The sequence below is a fragment of the Lithobates pipiens genome, unplaced genomic scaffold (assembly GCF_037356315.1).
Source record: "Lithobates pipiens isolate NorthernLeopardFrog02 unplaced genomic scaffold, aLitPip1_a1.2 Scaffold_25, whole genome shotgun sequence".
NCBI classification, from domain to species: Eukaryota; Metazoa; Chordata; class Amphibia; order Anura; family Ranidae; genus Lithobates; species Lithobates pipiens.
Window position 1 is genome coordinate 126,194,779 of NW_027507787.1, and position 19,447 is coordinate 126,214,225.

General features: G+C 46.9%; 2 protein-coding genes across 5 annotated transcripts in view; one reads left to right on the forward strand and one right to left on the reverse strand.

Annotated features, from left to right (window-relative positions):
- The window catches only part of DEPP1 (DEPP autophagy regulator 1), a 7,712-nt gene extending 7,689 nt beyond the window's left edge, over positions 1–23 (reverse strand). Inside the window, exon 1 of the mRNA XM_077454839.1 lies at positions 1–23. This exon is cut by the window's left edge and continues 457 nt beyond it. The gene's annotated coding sequence lies outside the window, so the exon portion shown is untranslated.
- Positions 1–19,447, forward strand: part of RASSF4 (Ras association domain family member 4) — an 855,531-nt gene that overhangs the window by 575,234 nt on the left and 260,850 nt on the right. The window lies entirely within an intron of this gene.

A 19,447-nucleotide genomic window follows, 5' to 3' on the forward strand; every position in this document is an offset into this window, starting at 1 on the left:
ATCAAAATAAATGTTGCCAGGTTCTAACAAGTAGATTCTGTGCCTACTTATAATACAGCCAAGGTTGAAACTGCCTACTGTCTAGAATTACTGTGATAAATGCAAGCTATGAAGTAGCTTTTTCTGGGTACAATCACTGATGGAGAACTATAAATAGAGCCAAACAAGTTATAACCACAGACATGGCACAGGTAACTATAGTAACACATTGGACATTGGATAAATAGCTTTGGTGTGGAGTTTAACTCCTTGAATGTCAAATAGTGCAGGAAAGCACAAACATAGGGAGGAGATTACTAAAACTGGTGCACACAGAATGTGGTGCAACTGTGTATAGTAACCAATCAGCTTCTAACTTCAGCTTGTTCAATAAGTCTTTGACAATTAGCCCCCGGTTCACACTGCCATGACTTGTCATGTGACTTGGATGTTCAACGTCACATGACAAGTCGCGCCCCATTAACGGCAATGTAACCGTTCCAATCAGCGTGACTCAAGTCACTCCAACTTAGAAAAAAATTCTTGCATTGACGTCTGTTAAAGAAGTCGTATGCAAGGTGCGATAAAGTTGAGCAGGGATGTCGGATTCAAAGTGCATGACTTTGAAGCTGCGTCAGTGTGAACAAGGGCTAAAACCTAGAAGTTGATTGGTTAATGTGGACAGCTATGTCAGATTTTGTGTGCACCAGTTTTAGTAAATCTCCCCATTGTTATACTAAACCTCTGTCAGTTTTTCCCCTTTTTGTTATTATAGTACATAGTCCTAAACACAAAGGCTCTTATGTACCTTACATGTAATTTGTTCCTTGACTGGGACTCCAGCTTGATGCTATCTGAATGGTGTATGCAAAGTTTTATACATTTAGATGAAGTAGTTGTGAGTTTACTTTTTGACCATTATTATTATTGTAATACAGGATTTATAAAGCGCCAACAGGTTGTGCAGCGTTTTACAACATGAGGGCAGACAGTGCAGTTACAATACAATTCAATCCAGAAGGAATTAGAGGGCCCTGCTCATTAGCGCTTACAATCTAAGAAGACCATAAACGTAACGTTTAACTCCACTTTTGTTTTTCAGACAAACGATGAGCATTGATAAGATTGTAGTTATTCTTTTGCAGTATTATACTTTTATGTTCTGGAGAAATTGCTGTTTGTTTCACTGTGACTTTTTTCAAACTGATTTATGAATAGGAGCAGAGGCGTACTAAGTAGGGGGCGGGGGGTGCGGGCCGCCCCGGGTACTACACACTGGGGGGGTGTCAGGCCGGCACCCCCCTCCGCGATTATAGCGGTGGCAGCGCTGCGGGATAGCACAGTGACAGGCGCACGCAGGGAGAGGAGAGCTTGCCAAGCTTATCTATCGAGTTGTGATGCAAGGGGGAGGGGGTGTGCGGGGGGTGCAGGGTGACAGCGGTGCTCCTTCCATCCCCTCCTCTCATGGCCACGGGCTGTCTGTCTGTGTGATCACGGATGTCACACAGGCAGGCACAGCCGAGCAGCCGCCTCCCCCTCCTCTCTGTTTATGTGTAAACAGGGGGAGGGGATCTACTGACTCAGATCCCCACCCAGTGCTGAGCATGTGCCGCCGCGCTGATCTGAGGAACTGAACGGGGGGGGGGCTGCAGTGAACGGGGGGGGCTGCAGTGAACGGGGGGGGCTGCAGTGAACGGGGGGGGGGGGGGGGGCTGCACTGAACGGGGGGGGCTGCACTGAATGGGGGGGGCTGCACTGAACGGGGGGGGGCTGCACTGAACGGGGGGGCTGCACTGAACGGGAGGGGGCTGCACTGAACGGGAGGGGGCTGCACTGAACGGGGGGGGGCTGCACTGAACGGGGGGGTTGCACTGAATGGGGGATACACTGAAGGGGGGGCTACACTCAATGGGGGGGCTGCACTCAATGGGGGGGCTGCACTGAATGGGGGGGGGCTGCACTGAATGGGGGGGGCTGCACTGAACGGGGGGCTGCACTGAACGGGGGGGCTGCACTGAACGGGGGTCTGCACTGAACAAGGGGGGCCTGCACTAAACCAAGGGGGCCTGCACTGAACGGGGGGGGGGGCTGCACTGAATGGGGGCTACACTGAAGAGGGGGGCTGCACTGAATGGGGGCTACACTGAAGAGGGGGGCTACACTGAATGGGGGGACTGCACTGAAGGGGGGGTCTGTGTAACATGCAGGGGGTCCAGAGCTGCAGGGTGCTGTGTAACGTAAAGGGGTCCAGAGGATCAGGGTGTTGTGTAATGTAAAGGGGCCAAGAGGCGCACGGGGCTGTGTAATGTAAAGGGGTCAAGAGATGCAGGGTCTTGTGTAATGTAAAGGGGTCCAGAGGGCCAGGGTGTTGTGTAATGTAAAGGGGTCCAGAGGTACAGGGTCTTGTGTAATGTAAAGGGGTCCAGAGGGGCAGGGTCTTGTGTAATGTAAAGGGGTCCAGAGGAACAGGGTGCTGTGTAATGTAAAGGGGTCCAGAGGTACAGGGTCTTGTGTAATGTAAAGGGGTCCAGAGGGGCAGGGTGTTGTGTAATGCAAAGGGGTCCAGAGGATGAGGGTGTTGTGTAATGTAAAGGGGCCAAGAGGCGCAGGGGGCTGTGTAATGTAAAGGGGTCAAGAGATGCAGGGTCTTGTGTAATGTAAAGGGGTCCAGAGGGGCAGGGTGTTGTGTAATGTAAAGGGGTCCAGAGGTACAGGGTCTTGTGTAATGTAAAGGGGTCCAGAGGGGCAGGGTGTTGTGTAATGCAAAGGGGTCCAGAGGTGCAGGGTGCTGTGTAATGTAAAGGGGTCCAGAGCTACAGGATGATGTGTAATGTAAAGGGGTCCAGAGCTGCAGGGTGTTGTGTAATGTAAAGGGGTCCAGAGATGCAGGGTGCTGTGTAATGTAAAGGGGTCCAGAGGTTCAGGGTGCTATGTAATGTAAAGAGGTCCAGGAGGGCAGGGTGCTATGTAATGTAAAGGGGTCCCAACGTGCAGGGTGCTGTGTAATGTAAAGGGGTCCAGAGGTTCAGGGTGCTATGTAATGTAAAGGGGTCCAGAAGGGCAGGGTGCTATGTAATCTAAAGGGTCCCAGAGCTGCAGGGTGTTGTGTAATGTAAAGGGGCCCAGAGGTGCAGGGTGCTGTGTAATGTAAAGGGATCCAGAGGTGCAGTTGTGGAGAGAGGGTACGCAGTAGTGACAAAGAGAAATTGAAGGATGCAGGGGGCACAGTGGGGCATTTTTTAAATTTTAATGGGGGGGGGTGCCAGATATAGGATCCGCCCCGGGTGCCAAATGCTCCAGGTACGCCCCTGAATAGGAGAGCCAGAATTCATTAAAATCAGTGGTGCAATCTTAGTACTGTAATAAGTAAAAGTTCAGTTTATAAATCCCTTTAGAAGTGGATGAGCCTTATTGATTAGCTAACCAAAATTAAGCTTTTTTTGTGCATATCCATTTGATATTGGACTTCTATCTGAGAGAAGACTTCTGGGAAAAGCAATAGTTTATCACACATTTTAGAAAATGAGTTCAGTTGTAGATCGAAAACAAAGAAGTAATCTTTAATAGCTATAAATTACAAAATTGTGTTAGTTTACCTTTAAAACCACCTTAAAGGAAAATAAATATTGGATCTGCCATTTTTGATGACTTTGAATGTAATTTATCCTTATCCTTACCTAATTACTTAGTTGTTACTGATCCAGAGCAAACATTTGGACATCATGTGTATTACCACATACAGTGCATCCATAAAGTATTCACAGCACTTCAATTCTTCCATTTACGGATGATGGAGGCCACTGTGCTCATTGGCACCTTCAATGCTGCAGAAATTTTTCTGTACTCTTTCCCAGATCTTTGCTTTGATACAATCCTGTCTCGGAGGTCTGCAAACTTCATGGCTTGGTTTGTGTTCTGACATGCACTGGTAACTGTGGGACCTTATATAGACAGCTGTGTGCCTTTCCGAATCATGTTCAATCAACTGAATATGTGAATTAGATTTTTTTTATTTTGAATAAATTTGCAAAGATTTCAAAAAACTTCTTTCACGTTGTAATTATGGGGTATTATTTGTAGAATTTTGAGGAAAATAATTTAATCTATTTTGGAATAAGGCTGTAACATAACAAATTGTGAAAAAAGTGAAGCACTGTGAATACTTTCCAAATGCACGGTATACCATTATGGAACAATAATACATATTTATTTAGATTAATACAGATATACCAGTAGACCAAATCATTTATATTAGCTTGCATTAATTTTTCAATGTGTGTTTTTTCTTTTTTACAAGACTGCAGATAGCTTTCAGAGCTTGATTTTTATTTTTTTTTATAGGAAAGCCAAGTACTGCCTGTGGTCTTCTGCAGACATAAAATTAATATATCAAATGGATGTGTTTTGAGAGATTAAAATGCCTTCTATCAAGGAAGAAATAGAAGGGAAGAATGTGTGACTCTCATTTGATGCATTGTATAGTGTAGCACCCTCCTACTCCAGTCTCTTCACAACAGAGTAACAGTATTCATAGCATAGCGACAAAACAAGCTTATGAAATCCTGGAGTAGTAGCCTTGTGCTCCTGACCTGCTGGTTGAATGTAGCAATAATGAAATAAATATACAGAGTGTACTGTATACATAGTTAGTCTGGTTGAAAAAAAGACACAAGGCCATCCAATTCAACCCATAGAAAATACACAAATTATGGACCACATATAGGCAGTCTCGGAGTTACATAAATCCCATTTACGTATGACTCATACTTACAAACAGTGGGAGACAACAGAAAGTGAGAGTAAATCTACCCCTAGGAAGGGGAATTTATTCCTGTAAAGCCCCATACACACTATCAGATTATCTGCTGAGTTTTTCTTTCAGATTTACCAAAACCATGTAGTAGAAGGGCCTGCCTGATTGCATACACATTGAAACTCCTAGGGTTTGTCCTCATATTATATGGTTTTGGTAAATCTGAAGGAAAAACTCAGCAGATAATCTGATAGTGTGTATGGGGCTTTAGAGTTATAATTAGGCTTGTGCAATTCGTTTCGTAACGAATCGAAATTCGGCCGAATTTTGCATCTTTCGGACATTCGGATGCATCCGAATGTCCGAATAAAAAAAAAACAAATAACAACGAATACGAAAGAAATCTAACGAATGAATTCGAATGAATTCGTCATGATTCGGTAATTCTTTAAAGATCTAATGAAACAAAAGGTCAGCTCAAAGTAAATCTTATAGTCCAATCAGCTAATTCATTTTGTGCTGGAGGATAGATTACTGGCAAAGTGCATTCCTGAGAACTGAGTGAGAAGGGTGTTGTATTGTATTTGAGCCGAGGAGAAGAGACGTTGTCATTGTGTGTGTTAAAAGATTCAATAAATAAACGACTTTCCAAACTACGAATCATTATCACGAATGTCTATACATACATAAATAGCGAATGTCAACTAATGCGAGCGAATGAATTCGACACTCTACGAATAATAACGAATTATCCGAAAATGTATTAACGTAACATAACGGATATAACAGAACGAAATTGTGTATTTTACGAATGACAATGAACCGAAACTAAACAAAATTTTCCGTTGTGCACAAGTCTAGTTATGGGAAAAAGGTGTCTCCACTGAAGCTTTATCACCAATCCTTGTTTCCACAACAACCCAAATTTTTCAAAATCCAGTTGTCGCAGAGAGAGAAAGTGATGAAATCTTCTGAACAAGGGCACAGACAGCAAAACAAACATTATAGGTAGTGATGGACGAATTTCCGACGGGACGTTTCACGAACGTGATCCGCGAACGTGCACAAACAGCAAGGTTCGTAGCGGACCCCATTCACTTTAAAGCCAGGCAAACCTTAAAAACCTCCAGGCCATATTTTCAGCCACAAAATACTTACTAGCTGTGCCCACATAGTCTTACAACATGGACACTGACATAACAGAAGTATTAAGTGAATATGGGATCAACAACGACAAGCATTCTTTTTTTATCTGTGAAATTTTGACAATTCAGGAGCAACATGAAGGCCATGGAGGAGAGGCAAGGTCAGGCCAGGCTATGAAGGGGGTGCACCGCAATAGAGACTGAGCACTGACACCAGCACCGTGCTAGAGAGCACTGACACCAGCACCGTGCTAGAGAGCACTGACACCAGCACCGTGCTAGAGAGCACTGACACCAGCACCGAGATAGAGAGAGAGCACTGACACCAGCACCGTGATAGAGAGAGAGCACTGACACCAGCACCGTGATAGAGAGCACTGACACCACACCAGCACCGAGATAGAGAGCACTGACACCAGCACCGTGATAGAGAGCACTGACACCAGCACCAAGATAGGGGGCACTGACACCACACCAGAACCATGATAGAGAGAGAGCACTGACACCAGCACTGATACCAGCAACTCGCTGCGGGACCCAAATATATGACACCGCTCAACCTCTTCAAACAGGAGGGTACGTGCATATAGTACGGTGTGCTTTTTTTGTACAAGGAAGTGAGCCAGAGGTAGAAAAAAAGGTCCGTGTGCTACATTATATAAATTGTTTATAGAGTTATGCATATACATGGTCTACTGGTCACATGTGTTGAATTCCTCCGAGATCCATGCCTCATTAATTTTTATAAATGTGAGGTAGTCAACACTGTCGTGAGCTAGGCGAGTAAGCTTATCTGTCACGATCCCCCCTGCTGTGCTGAACATCCTTTCGGACAGGACACTGGATGAGGGGCAAGCCAACAGTTCCATTGCAAATTGTGCAAGCTCTGGCCAGAGGTCAAGCCTGCCCGCCCAGTAGTCCAGGGGTTCATCACTTCTCAGAGCGTCCACATCGGCCGTTAACCCAATGTAGTCGGACACCTGTCGGTCTAGGCGTTCCCTGATGCTGGATCCGGATGACACCTATCGATGGGTCGGCTGAAAGAATGATCTCATATCAGAAGTGACCAACACATCTGCAAACCGCCCTCTTTTTGCAGGCGCTGTTGGATTGGTACCCGCAACTCTTTCTCTGGGATTGGAAATTCCTCTGCCAGCGCACGCAAAAGTAGAATGCAGCATTTCTCTAAGCAAGTCCTGTAAGTGCTCCATTCTGACAGCCCTCTGTAATGGTGGTAACATTTCCACCATTTTATGTTTGTACCGGGGGTCTAAGTACGTTGCCACCCAGTACTGGTCCTTGACCTTTATGCTTTTTATACGGGGTTCCTGTTAAAACACTGGAGTATGAAGGCCCCCATTTGCACTAAACTGGAAGCGGTGTGGTGGCCTGGCTCCTGCTTATCATCCAGGATAATTGTTGTCCTCCTCGTTCTTCTATCACAACAACAGGGATCCCAGAAAGGTTTAAAGCATGCTCTTCTTGCTCCTCCTCATCCGCCCCGGCACCATCCTCCTCTGACTCCTCTTCAGACTCCTGTTGTAGCCCCCCTGGGAATTCATCCAGCATTGCGACTTCCTCATCTTCCTGCTCCTGCTCCTCCATGGCTTGATCAATGACATGACGCAATGCACGCTCCATAAAGAAGGCATAAGTTACCATGTCACTGATGGCGCCATGGCTGCGACTGACCAGTTTGGTGATCTCATAAAATGGCCACAGAAGTCTGTATGCACAGCACGTAAGCAGCCACTGGCGTGGTGAAAAAACCAAGCCCCCAGAACCTGTTCTGCCGCAGAGTTCGTACTGGTAGTCGTTAACTGCACGTTTATGCTGGAGCAGCCTATCAAGCATATAGAAGGTTGAGTTCTATCACGTCGGGCAATTGCAAATAAGACGTCTGACCGACAGATTGTGTCACTGCTGAATGTCAGCAAGGCGAGCCATGGCCGTGTAAGATCTTCTGAAATGGGGCGAGATTTTCCTTGCCTGCCGCAAGATGTCCTGGACCCCAGGGTATTTGACAACGAATCGCTGCACGACCAAGTTTAAGACATGTGCCATGCATGGCACTGTGTAATTTTGCCCTGTTTCAATGCACTAAGCAGATTGGCACCGTTGTCACACACCACTTTACCAACTGTCAAATTGAGCGGTGTTAGCCACTGATCTGCCTGTGAACGCAAAGCTGAAAGGAGTGCAGGGCCAGTGTGGCTCTTTGCTTCCAGGCACAACAGACGCAGCACAGGATGGCAACGTCTCACCTGGTATGTCGAATATGTTCTGGGGATCTTGGGCAGCGCAGTGGAAGAGACGCTAGCAGCGGAAAAGGAGTAGTCAGCCGAGGAGGAGAGGGAGGATGGAGTAGGAGGAGGAGAAGAAGAGCCAGGCCTGCATGCAATCTGTGACGGTAAAACCAAATCTACACGGGTGCCATGGGTTACATGCTTGATGGCCATCAGAAGGTTCACCCAGTGGGCAGTAAAAGTTATATACCTTACCTGCCTGTGCTTGCTAGACCACGTGTCTGTGGTCAGATTTATCTTGGCACTGACATTGTGTGCCAGAGATACATTCACTTACCGCTGAACATGGCTATATAGTTCTGGGATGCCCTTCTGTGAGAAATACTTCCTTCCTGGGACCTTCCATTGTGGTGTTCCAATGGCCACAAATTTTCGAAAGGCCTCCAAGTCCACCACTTTATATGGCAGTAGTTGGCAGGCTAACAGTTCTGACAAGCCAGCGGTCAACCGTTGGGCAAGAGGGTCATCCGGCATCATCATTTTTTTTACGCTCGAACATTTGGCCCACGGAAGCCTGCCTTTTTCCAGAAAAACATGAGGACGGCATGATGGAAGGTGGAGTAGAGGACAATTCTGAGGAGAGAGGAGAAGAAGTAGAAGAGGCTGGACGGTGAGAGCCTGGAGTGTGGCTTTCTGGGTTCCATTGCTCCCACTGGGCTCGGTGACGGCAGCTCATGTGCCTTCTTAAGACGGTCATCCCTAGGTGAGTGTTGGGCTTACCGCGACTTATGCGTTGACTGCAAAGGCTGCAGATGGCAACACTATTGTCAGCAGCGGACATGTTAAAAAAAGCCCACACTGTAGAGCCATGTGCCGGATTCCTGGGAGCACCAGATGTGACCGTACATGGTTGATGCCTCACTCCTGATACATTATCAGTCTGGTTTGTCCCTCCTGTGCAATGTAAGTTCCGCCTGCTTCTCCTCCCTATCTGCTGGTACATATCTCCCTCTGAACTCTCTTCCTCTCTTGTGGGCACCCACGTGACATCACTAGACACGTCGTCATCGACGTCACCTTCCCCACAGCTATAATTAGAGATCTCGGAGTAGGCAGCAACACCGGGGACCAACCTCTTTGGGCTGATCTGGGTACTGTCAGACTTCTGAGTGGCAGTTGTTGCTACCTCCTCTTCCTGATCCAATGCCAAGAATGGTTGTGCATCGGCAATGTCATGTGATGGATCGGAAAATAATTCCTGTGACTCAAGCGGAGGGTATATGGTGGTGTTGGTGGTAGTGTCTTTGGGGGTGCACACAGCAGAGAGTGAAGAGGGTGCAGATCTAGAGGATCAGGAGGGTGCAGAAGAGTAAGGCTAAGTGAGCCACTCAACCAAGTTTGGTTCATCCTTTGACGTAATCGAACGCACCTTCTGCAATTTGCCACTTTGGCTCAAGCCTGTTGCTCCTGCCCTACCCCTACCACCCCTGCGGAAGGGCCTGCCTCTTCCTCTGCTTGTCATTTTTTAAATGACCCTGTGGCAAAAGTCTCTAGAGAAGTGCAGTATATGTGGAAGAAGGTATATAACACCCCGCTTCAATCTGTTGTTTTGGGGGGCCACTGGTCTATCACACCAGTTATAATACTTTTTTTCTAATTGCGTTTGTCACTCTTTGTAGTATCACTGCAGAACCACTCGGCAGTCACAATGCTGCACAGTGGAAATGCACTATACTATGCTTTATTTGAAAGTATTTTATATGTGTATTACACCCCTATATACTGCACACCAATTAGTACACCTATACCAGTCCTTAAAAGGACCTTTGTGGACCTAATAGTAGCTAGCTAGTAGCTAGTGAATTGCAGACTGTCCCTGCTCCAAACACCAAACTGTCCCTCCCTACACTGAGAAAAGACAGCTGCAGAATCGGTCAGAACTGCAGTGCACTATAATATGCTTTCTATATTTGAAAGAAAATATATTATAAGTGTATTACAACCCTATATACTGTACGCCTATACCAGTCCTTAAAAGGACTTTTGTGGACCTAATAGTAATAGCTAGTGATTAGACTGACTGTCCCTGTTCCACACAGTGTCCTTTCCCTACACTGACAAAAGACAGAATGTAAAATGGCCGCCAGATCAGGTCTATTTAAAAGGTGGGGGTATGTCCATGTGCTGAAATGTCTCAATTGGCTGTCCTGTACCCCATGATGGATGTGTCATGGGTCAAAGTTCTTCACAATGTAAACGAATATGTCTGCCACGAACAGCACCAGAAGTCCGCCGGTTTGGCGAATCGCGAGCGAGTAAAGTTCGCTCGACCACCGGGCAAACCACAAGGCCATCTCTAATTATAGGGGTGTTACCGTTGTAGCTACCACCCAATTTCCTGCCTTAATTTAGACGTTCAAATATTTGCAAAAGTTCTGGCCAACAGATTATCCCCCTATTACCTGCAGTTATACATAAAGACAAGGTGGGCTTTGAGCCCGAATGAGAGGCACGGGATAACACCAGAAGGCATTCGACCAGGTGAACTGGTGGTTCCTGCGTCTTTACTTGGAGAAGATTGCTTTAGTAATAAAGGTATCACCTAAACCAATGTCATACTCCCGGCCCTCAGCATCTGTTCTGGTCAATGGCTTCTCCTCTGCACCATTTAATATATATAATGGAACCTGACAGGGTTTACTTTTCGGTCTGGTGATAAAACATCTGGCCAAGGCTATCAGACAAAATTACTCTATTGTGGGTATTCAGGAGCCTTCTCTACACAATAAACTGTCCCTTTTATGTAGATGACCTCAAGGGTTTATATCCAACAACCCCACACGTCACTACCTTCCTTAATGCAGGCATTCCGTTGTTTTGGCAAACACAGCAACTTCAAATGAAAGTATGTCCAAGACGGAGGCTCTCAACATCTACTTACCTCCAGCTACTCTTGCCCAACGACGGTCCAATTTCTTATTTCAATGGGGTACTAAATGTATCTCTTATTTGGGGATAATGATTCCTTCAAACATATCAGACATTTATGCCTTGAATTATGTCCCTTTACTAGACCGCATTAGGAAGGATTTAGACACCTGGGTCTCATCTCCCCTACTATGGTTTGGCCACATAAATATGCTCAAAATGGATACTCTTTCTAAACTGCTTTATTTATTTCAGACGGTTCCTATGAATGTTCCTAAACATTTTTGTAGCTCCCTGAGATCCCTGTCTATCTGTTTAGTCTGGCACCAAGGCCTATCCCGTATCCACTACATGTTACTCACTTACCCAAAGCTTCAAGGAGGTGTGGGATTACCTGACTTTGAACTTTATAACAAGGCGTCGCCTGCTAGCTCAGATATTGGAATGGTTCCCTCGTCCTTTCACTAAGGCCTCCACTGTGGTTGAACAGGACCTATCCACATCAGATCTACTTCTTTGGGGCCATAGCCGAAAACGACATAGTTTATCCTCTTCCTTTCCCCTAACCACCGCTGCCCTACAATTGTGGTATAAAAAGGGGATGTCCTCCCTCCTATCCACTGACACTTCCCCACTCACCTCACTATTCAATAATCCATGGTAGGTCCATTCTTATGCTCTACCTGACAAGTGGCTAGGTCTTTCATACATTTAATATACAGAGTACAGCGCATGTCAGGGTTAAATAGAACACCACAAATGTAATAAAAAAGTCCATAGGATTTCTAAGCAAAACAGTGGATAGAAGATGGACTAACAGTCCCAGCAGACTGACCCTGTGTTCAGCTGTAGTTCTACCTGGTTTTTATATTTCTCTATGTGCTGATTGTATTCATTTTATATTAGGTATTTCATACACCCCAGCTCAGGTGCGCCCATTGTGCCGGATGGCTAGGGTAATTGGCATACTGTGCTCCACCTGTCCACCTTTTTGTTCTGCTTCATTCTCTTCATCCCAAACTCACAATCCCCTGACAGGAAACGAAAAGCTATGCTTTCTCTCAAACACCCAGGCACCTACTGTTTTCCATCTATAAATTATAAATTATTACATGCATTACTACATGATCAACTTCCCCCATACACCAGGAGGTGGTCGGTGGAACCAGGGAAAAAGCTGACCATGATTGACTGGTGTTCCTTTCATGCATAAATCCTCCATATCTTGTTACATGCAAGAAAAAAACTTTAAGATTATCTCCATATGGTATACGGACCTCCACACCTTACACAAAATGTTCCCGTTGGTCCCCCCTGCCTGTTGGTCTATAATTTTTATCACGGGTGTATTTTAAATGATAGAGACAGAATATCAAACAGAAATCCAGAGAACACATGATACAAATGTTCAGTTCAGTGAGTAATATAAGTATTTGATCCCCAAGCAAAATATGACTTGGTGCTTGGTGGAGAAACCCTTGTTGGCAAGTACAGAGGTAAGACATTTCTTGAAGTTGGTTACCAGGTTTTCAGAAATCTCAGGAGGGATTTTAGTCCACTCTTCTTTACAGATCTTCTCTAAATCCTTAAGGTTGCTAGGCCGTCTCTTGGTAACTCGAAGTTTCAGCTCTCTGCATTAGGGATGAGCTTGGTGTTCGCGTCGAACATACGTTCAACTCGAACGCCGGCTGTTCGCCCGTTCGACGAAGCCAGAACTCTGTGGGCCGTTCGTGCCAAATTTGCGTGGCGCTCAGGGCCCACCATGCACTGCGCCATCGCAGTGCATTGCTGGCTCATGATTGGCCAAGCCTGCACTGTGACCCCGCATGCTTGGCCAATCACAGCACCGGCAGTGAGCAGAGCCATGATTGGCCACAGGCAGGATGCCTGTGACCAATTATAGCTCAGGCTGTGTAGTACACGCCCCACACTATATAAGGCCGCCAGAGCGGCTGCCTTGTGTAGTGTTCCGGCATCTGCAGCAGTTAGTGGATGTTGTCTGTGTGCCTTCACCACACAATACATCTGTATCTACCCTTCATTGCTGTTCTGAGTGTTCTCTAATTGAGCCATCTGCAGGAGTTAGTGGGTGACTGGATGTTGTCTGTGTGCCTGCACTGCAGAATATACCTGTATCTACTCTTCATTGCTGCTCTCTAATTGAGCCATCTGCAGGAGTTAGTGGGTGACTGGGTGTTGTCTGTGTGCCTGCACCGCAGAATACACCTGTATCTACCCTTTATTGCTGTTCTCTAATTGAGCCATCTGCCATCTGCAGGAGTTAGTGGGTGACTGGGTGTTGTCTGTGTGCCTGCACCGCAGAATACACCTGTATCTACCCTTCATTGCTGTTCTCTAATTGAACCATCTGCAGGAGTTAGTGGGTGACTGGGTGTTGTCTGGCCAATTATAGCTCAGGCTGTGTAGTACACGCCCCACACTGTATAAGCCCGCCAGAGCGGCTGCCTTGTGTAGTGTTCCGGCGTCTGCAGGAGTTAGTGGATGTTGTCTGTGTGCCTTCACCGCACAATACATCTGTATCTACCCTTCATTGCTGTTCTGAGTGTTCTCTAATTGAGCCATCTGCAAGAGTTAGTGGGTGACTGGGTGTTGTCTGTGTGCCTGCACCACAGAATACACCTGTATCTACCCTTTATTGCTGTTCTCTAATTGAGCCATCTGCAGGAGTTAGTGGGTGACTGGGTGTTTTCTGTGTGCCTGCACCGCAGAATACACCTGTATATACCCTTTATTGCTGTTCTCTAATTGAGCCATCTGCAATCTGCAGGAGTTAGTGGGTGACTGGGTGTTGTCTGTGTGCCTACACAGCAGAATACATCTGTATCAACCCAACAATCGTAACAATCGCAACATATGTCTCAAGTGTATCTCGCGTGGCCAAAACATCAGCCGCTTGGGCACCACATGCTTAACCAGACATATGTTGACCTGCCATGCAGCTCGTTGGCAAGCTTACCTCAAAGACCCACACCAAAGAACAAAGCGGATCTCTCCTTGCTCCTCATCAGCTGGGATCTCCAACCCCACTAGACCTTCAGTCCTCTCTGAAACCTGCGTTGAGAGGAATGAAGGTGTAGAATTAGGTGTGTCACAGCCAAGTGCTTGCGGGCACTCTGCTAAGCAGTACACCCACGTCTGATTGTAGCAGGCAAATTTCCCTGCCCCAGCTGCTGGACTGTAGAAAGAAGTTCACTCCCAGCCATCCACATGCCCAGCAGTTGAATGCTAGCTTAGCTAAATCGCTAGCACTTCAACTGCTGCCTTTTCAGTTGGTAGACTTTGCCCCCTTCTGTGAGTTTGTGCAATGTGCAGTTCCTCAGTGGCAGGTCCCCAAACGCCACTTTTTCTCACGGAAGGCGATTCCGGCTCTATACCGGCATGTGGAAGGCAATGTCCTTGCTTCACTGGACAGGTCAGTCAGCGGTAAGGTGCATATTACCGCTGACTCATGATCCAGCAGGCATGGAGAGGGACGTTACCTGTCTTTCCCGGCCCATTGGGTCACTCTTCTGGCAGCTGGGAAGGATGCAGAACAAGGTGCAGTAGTGTTGGAGGTTGTTCTACCATCACGCCTCCAAAATGCTACTACTGGTTGTGACACACCTCTCTCCTCCACCCCCTCCTCTTCTTCTTCCTCCATGGCTTCTTCCAGTGCTCTGTCCTCGGAACCAGCGGTGCTCCGTAGGCATTCAAGGGGCTACGCAAGTACACAGGCAAAACGATGCCATGCCGTGCTTGCGCTGGTTTGGGGGACAGGAGCCACACTGGGGAAAATATTTTGTCAGCTCTGCAGGGGAAGGCCGAGATGTGGTTGACGCCACGCCAGCTTAAGCCAGGATTGGTGGTTTGTGACAATGGCACCAACCTCCTCTCCGCCCTCCGACAGGGACAACTGACAATGTGCCCTGTATGGCTCACATCCTTAACCTGGTGGTACAGCAGTTCTTGAGCAGGGACCCGGGCGTACAGGATGTCCTAAAGCAGGCCAGGAAAGTCTGTGTGCATTTCCACCGATCATTTAATGCCAGTGCTCGGCTGGCTGAGCTCCAAAAGGAGTTGAACCTGCCCAAGAACTGCCTTATATGTGACATGCCCACCAGGTGGAACTCAACGTTGGCCATGCTGCAGCGGCTGCACACGCAGCAGAGGGCCATCAATGAGTACTGTGGCAGCAGGCAGGTAAAATCACCTGGTTGTATCCAGGATGGAAAATATGTATGCCCTAGATTCAGGCTTTATGCGGACTTGTACAACTAGAGGGGAGTGCTGGGAGTCCTATAGGGGAAGAGTTAATGAGCCCAGCTGAAGTAAGTGGGCTCATTAAGACCTCTTCAAAAAAAAAAACAGCATGCTTAGGGAGATGCTCCATCCTGGAACCAGTTTTGTGTTTGTATAGACTTGGGAGTGTGACACCTGTTCTGTGCGGTGAGTTAACGCCTATGTGGCAAACCTCTGCAACAGAGACAGAGACAGGGACTGGTGCGGCACAAGGCTGCACTCAGTTGTTAGACAGGGAATCTATGTGTGTAATTAGAGGTCAAGCTGACCAGGATTTATTTTCATGTTTTTTTTTTTGTTTGGCTGTTATATTTTTCACTGCATGTAGCATAAATAAACCGCACCTTTTGTTTTTCCACCTACAATGCTGTCTGCTGTGCCTGATTTTGTGTTGTGAACCCATCCAGGAGGTCACACACACCCGCTGCCGAGCTAACCCCTCACAGTTGGTGGAGAATTGCGGGCAGTTTTTTTTTAAGGCCAGCATAGAGGAGATACTGAGACAGCTGGCTCTAGCAAAAGCAAATCAGCAGCAAACAAATGCGGGTTTACAAAAGAGCCTTGCAGCCCAGCAGCAGACAAATGCAACTTTGCAGCAGAGTCTGGAAGCTCAGCAACAAGCCCAGCAGCAGACAAATGCAACTTTGCAGCAGAGTCTGGAAGCTCAGCAACAAGCCCAGTAGCAATCTGAAGCCCGCTTCATAGACCTGTTGCAGAAGCAAGAGCAGAGTTTTCAACAGAAAATAGAGACATTAATACAGTAACGTCCGCAGACCAATGAGGCAAGTGGTTACACTAATACCACATCCTTTGGTGTGAGCCGTTTACAGACAAAAATGACTGGAGAGGATGATCCGGAGGTGTTTTTGACCACATTTGAAAGGACTGCTGAAAGGGAAAAGTGGGCTGGACTGGTGGCCCCTCTGTTAACTGGGGAATCGCAGAAAGCTTATTATGACCTAGAGCCTGACCAAGCAAAAGACTATGTGGTGCTAAAAACAGAAATATTGGCACGGCTGGGTGTCACCCTGGCCGTCCGGGCTCAGCGTGTGCATAATTGGACTTTTCAGGTTGGAAAACCCCCCAGGTCTCAAATGTATGATCTCATTCACCTGAGCAGGAAGTGGCTGCAGCCAGAGACTTTGACTGCACCAAACATTGTGGAACGTATTGTTATGGATCGTTTCCTGAGAGCTCTTCCTACTGCCATCCAAAAATGGGTAAGCCATGGAGACCCAGAAAATGCAGATAAACTTGTGGATCTGGTAGAGAGGTGCTTGGCTACAGAGAACCTAACCACCTCTTTCAGGGACTCACGGACTTTCCACCCTAAGACCAGATCATCCCCAGTGGCGGGTAAGATGACTCCAAGGGGTGAGGGTAGAGAGAGTGAGAGGGTGGGAGTTCTACCTAAGGTCTGGCTGGAGCAGTCCGGGAAGCCCAGACTGTAAGAGGCAGTGAAAAAGATTATTTGCTACCGCTGCCAGCAAGAGGGACATATTGCAGCCAATTGCCCAGTTGTGGATGAGCCTATGCAATGTGACTTTATAAGGGAGAGACGTCAGTCGCTGTTTGCGACAGTTGCATGCACTGCCATTCGGGGAAACCTGAGAAACATTTATGTAAAATGTGTATTAATGGTAGAAATGTTGATGTGTTGCTGGATTCAGGTAGCCTGGTAACATTGATAAAAGCTGAAATAGTTACTACAGAGGTCTCTGGGAAGAACAAGGTGGCTGTTATTTGTGTGCATGGGGACACCCGAGAGTATCCTGTAACTTCAGTGTTTTTTGAGACCCCCAAAGGTAACCTCTCTCATCAGGTGGGGTTAGTGTCTCACCACATGATGCTATTGTGGGAAGGGATTTTCCAAAGTTCTGGGAACTCTGGGATTGTCCTGAGCCCCCCACTGGTGCCCCTATAGACCAGGAAGATGACCAGAATTCCTCTGTATTAGCGGGGGAAACTCGATAAACTGGGGAGGAGCCAACATCCTCAGATGAAAATTTGCCGTCTGTGGAGTTTTCGGATCTTGAGGTTCACAGGGAAAATTTTGCCACAGAACAGTTAAAAGACCCCACCCTAATAAAGGCACGGGAAAATGTGGTGAAAATAGATGGCGAGTTAGTGAACCCAGATAAGACTTGCACTTACCCGTACTAAACTATGGAAAGGGACCTGCTGTATCGAGTGGCTCAAAGGGCAGAAGAAACCATTGAGCAACTTGTGGTGCCCAAACCTTACAGGAAGTTGGTGTTAGAATTGGCCCATGGGCACATTCTGGGAGGTCATCTGGGGACCGAGAAAACCAGAGAGAGGGTATTGCAGAGATTCTATTGGCCTGGGGTCATGAAGGAAACAGAAAATTATTGTTCCTCCTGCCCTGTGTGTCAGAAGTCAGCACCTATGCCACCTTTCCGTAACCCGCTGGTACCTCTTCCTATCATTGAGGTCCCCTTTGAGAGGATCGCAATGGATTTGGTAGGTCCGATAATGAAGTCTGCTAGGGGGCATCAGTACATTTTGGTTATATTGGACTATGCCACCTGTTATCCAGAAGCAATTCCTCTTCGAAATACCTTGGCCAAAACCATAGCCAAAGAGCTATCTCTTGTTTTTAGCCGCGTGGGTATTTGTAAGGAACTGCTTACGGACCAAGGTACACCCTTTATGTCCCGGGTTATGAAAGAACTATGCAAGTTGTTCAAAGTGACACAATTGCGTACATCTGTGTATCACCCCCAAACAGATGGGTTGGTTGAAAGATTCAACAAAACCCTAAAACAAATGTTAAAGAAGGTGGTGGATAGAGATGGAAAGAATTGGGACTGTCTAATACCCTATCAGATGTTTGCCATTAGGGAGGTACCCTAATCCTCTACGGGTTTCTCACCCTTCGAGTTGCTCTATGGGAGACACCCAAGAGGGCTGCTGGATATCGCCAAGGAAACTTGGGAAAATGAGAGTTCTCCTAACAGGAGTGTGATTGAGCTTGTCGCCCTGATGCAAGATAGAATTGCACAGGTAATGCCAATCGTAAAGGAACATTTGACCCAAGTGCAGTTAGCACAGCAGAGAGTGTACAACCGTGGGGCCAACACCCATACTTTTTCCCCAGGGGATAGGGTCTTGGTGCTAGTCCCTACGGTTGAAAGCAAATTTCTGGCCAAATGGCAAGGTCCATACGAAGTAATTGAAAAAATTAGTGAGCTGAACTACAGGGTTAGACAGCCAGGAAGGCAAAAGCCGGAACAGATCTATCACGTCAATCTGCTGAAAGCCTGGAGGGATAGGGAATCCCTAGTCGCAGAGACTTTGTCACAAGCCCAGTCTGATTGCTTAGTTCCTGAGGTTGGAATAGCAGTCACCTTATCGAAACCCCAACAACAGGAGGTTAAAGAGTTTGTACTTCGTAACAAAGAGATTTTCTCTGAGCTGCCGGGATAAACATCTGGCGTAGAGCATGACATTATCACCCCGCCAGGAGAAAGGGTAAAACTAAAACCTTATAGAATACCAGAGGCCCGACAGGAGGCAATACGTGGGGAGGTTCAAAGGATGCTGGAATTGGGTGTGATAGAGGAGTCCCAGAGTGACTGGTCCAGTCCTATTGTACTAGTGCCCAAACCTGATGGGAGCTGGCGGTTTTGTAACGATTTTCGACAATTGAATAAAATTACAAAATTTGACACCTACCCCATGCCGCGTATAGATGAGTTGATTGACCGGCTGAGAACAGCCCGATATATGACAACTCTTGATCTCACCAAAGGGTATTGGCAAATTCCCCTGGCCGAGTCGGCCAAGGAGAAAACTGCGTTTGTAACCCCAGATGGGGCATTCCAATATAAGAGAATGCCGTTTGGGTTACAGAATGCACCGGCAACATTCCAGCGGAAAATGGATAAGATTCTGAGGCCCCATCAGAAATATGCTGCAGCTTACCTGGATGATGTGATTATTCATAGCACAGACTGGGTCTCACATTTGCCAAAAGTACAAGCAGTCCTAGACTCTATCCGGGAAGCTGGGTTTACGGCCAATCCAAAGAAGTGTACCATTGGACAGGAGGAGGCCAAATATCTTGGGTACACTAT